The sequence below is a fragment of the Panthera uncia genome, chromosome F2 (assembly GCF_023721935.1).
Source record: "Panthera uncia isolate 11264 chromosome F2, Puncia_PCG_1.0, whole genome shotgun sequence".
NCBI classification, from domain to species: domain Eukaryota; kingdom Metazoa; phylum Chordata; class Mammalia; order Carnivora; family Felidae; genus Panthera; species Panthera uncia.
The window spans coordinates 18,662,859-18,665,957 of NC_064812.1; positions in this window are offsets into that span (position 1 = coordinate 18,662,859).

A 3,099-nucleotide genomic window follows, 5' to 3' on the forward strand; every position below is an offset into this window, starting at 1 on the left:
CTTCAATCAGTATCAGAGAAATTTCTGGAACAAAAGAACAGAGAGTTTCAGAGCTCCTTCTCCACTCACCCCTTCCATATCACCATCATCTTTAATCCTACCACTTTCACCATTACCATGCCTCCAGTGTATAGAACCTTCTGTGGGCAAAGCAATGAGGACCCTAAAGCTTGCCAGCAGCCCCATCAGCCTCCATGGGGGGATCATTTCCTTCCCTCATGCCTTCTGTGTCTCCATAATTCTATCCACAAACCACAAAAAATTGACTTCCAAGAAAAGATTTACCATTTCTATGGCCCTGATTTTCCTGATAATTTATGATCTCCAATATTGTGTCCTGTAATCCTGAGAGACAAGGTTAAAATTGTACCATACCTCTACACCATGGAGCTTCTGTGACAGGTACCAGTTACCAGTCTTTCTTGCTGGGCCCAGACACAGCTTCAGAATACTCCTCAACACCGCAGCCTGGGTACCCACTACCCGCTGAATAGAGTGGACATGAGATTAAACATATTTGCCCTTCCAATCATTAGCCATTATAGTGTCTAAATTCAACATTTGGGGATTCAAACTCTATTATTTCAGACTGTCCCTGGCACTTGAAAGAGGAACAAAAATCAATGTGTTTGGCTTTATGTTGGATGAGAGGGTCATAACATATTGCATAAAAAGGAACAAATAACTGCTCTGGAACATAATGGCCATGATTAATATGACCAAACAGTGGAAAATCTAGTTAGTCCTCATTTCAAGGGTTTTGTCCCATTGATCAACTGAAACGCAAACCTTTTGTCAAATCAACAGATGTTAACTTTTAGATCTAAATAAAATTGACACTAGAGCTATGACACTGCATTCTTTTTCCTGAAGATATTTGTAGTCTAAGCCACATCTCAAAGGGGAACCAATGGATTTCACTTCAAAAGGATTTGACTTAAAAGAATTTCAGCTAGGAGGAAACAGGAAATGTTCAGATATGACAAGATAATATATGCAATATATTAATTTGTATTTAGTATTAGGCTAAGCTAAAGCACTTATCCCTCTCTGGACTCAAAAAGGAGCCAAGGGGCGCCTAGATGCCTCATCAGTTAAGTGTCCAATTCTTGGTGTCAGCTCAGATCATGTTATGGTTCATGAATTTAAGCCCCACATTGGGCTCCACTCTGACAGTGTGGAGCCTGCTTGGGATTTTCTCTCTCTCTCTCTCTCTCTCTCTCTCTCTCTCTCTCTCTCAAAATAAACTTTAAAAATATATTTTAAAAAAAGGAGCCAAGCTTTCATGTTTTATTACATGGAAAGTCAGCAAAAGCCCCACAAGAGATACAGAATATCACCTGGAGAAAACATCTGCTCTACCCCAACATCAGCATTACGCTGAAAGAAAACATTATCTGAGTTTCTCTTAGAAGAGATAGGCTTAATTTAAATGTACATTGGGTTAACTGGACGGGTAAAGCAATTGGATCCCCCTCTCCCGATTAATGGCACTAAATGCAGGAAACTGGCAGGAGCCTCCTAAAATAAACATGCCTGAGTTAACAGCTCTCAACTTACTTGCTGTGTGTTCGTAGTCAATGCATTTAGCCTGTCTGCATTTTAGAGTCTTCATATTAAAATGGGAAAAAGTTGTTTTGAGGATTAGGAATAATGTACACAAAGTCACTAGCACATAGTAGGTGCTCATGTAATGGCAGCTTAGTAAAATAGTCATAGTTGTGGGGGGGGGGGGGGGGGGGGGGGGGGGTAGAGCCAACACTGTTTTGTTAGGTCTGCTGCACTGAACAATTCAAGGGGGCTCCAGTGACATCCTGATCCAGGTGACTGGTATCCCATGGAGCCACACCATTTCACCTTCATGCCTGCATGTGATATTCTACTGTCTGACACACAGAGCTAGTGTTGTCTCAAAAAAAAAAAAAAAAGGGTTAGCTCCCAAACCAAACATTGAGAATTAAGAAGATACAGGTGGCTTTACCTGGGATGAAAGATGGCAAACACAGTTAGGGGGCTGATTCTATAGGTCGCAGAACCCCTCTTCCCTGATACCCCTAGCCCCAAAATGACACGCCCTCTTCTAGAGCAGCTGAAGGATGTTAGAGCATGGACCAGTCAGAGCCACAGCCAGGAGTTATCTGGAAGTCATCACATTCAAGAGACCTCATGAGCCTAGACAGGGCTAAACTCAGGAGAGTCCTTTCCGAGTCTTCTGCACTGAGAGCCTCTGGAGTACTTTCCTAACCTTGGAGTAGAAAAAGACCAAATCCTGAAGTTCTATTCCGTACTGGCCAGGCCAGGCCACAAAAGTGGAGTTGCCTGAATGGATCATATTGGATTTGGAGAAATAAATACAAGTGACATTTCTTACCCTTGAGTGTTGAGGAGTAAAATTTATACCATTATGTGAGGTCTGGAGACCAAATCTGCGTTCCTGAATTCTCCCCACGTAGCCAAGGACTCTAGACGACTAGCGCAGTAGCTGGCATATCGCAGGTCCCAATAAACATTTGCTGATGGTATAAACGAATGAATCAGCAAGTCCCAATCTGGTGGGAACAGATTGCATTATGTCTGCCTCCCAAAGAATTCAAATCTAACCACAAGTTATTCTGAGCCCCTCTGTTTACAATTGCTCAAATTTGAGATGTCAGAGACATTATAGTCTATGGTCCTATAACTTTTGCTAAGCATTCTGTATGCTTTAGCAAAATGGCCTGCTATAATTCTCTGCCAATACCCTGGAATTATTCTCTGTCTCCCACTGCAAGATGTATGGGGATCTGCAGACCCCACACCACAGTCAAAAGATAACAACTTCCAGGTGTAATCCAGAAGCTTCATTCCCTTTAATGCCAACAAAAATATTACTCTCTGATTAGTTCCTTTCTTGTAAAATTAAATACTTCCTTCCTACCCCCACTTTCCCCACCACCTCAGGAGCCTAGATTTCACGGTTCTCCTATTGGTGTATATTAGATCCCTTTACAGATGTACAGCCAAGATGATTTTTATTTCTGAACCGGCCACCTGTGTTGCCATCATTTTATATTCTGTAATGACCTGCTCCAATTCTAACCATCACACTTTTCTGTTCTT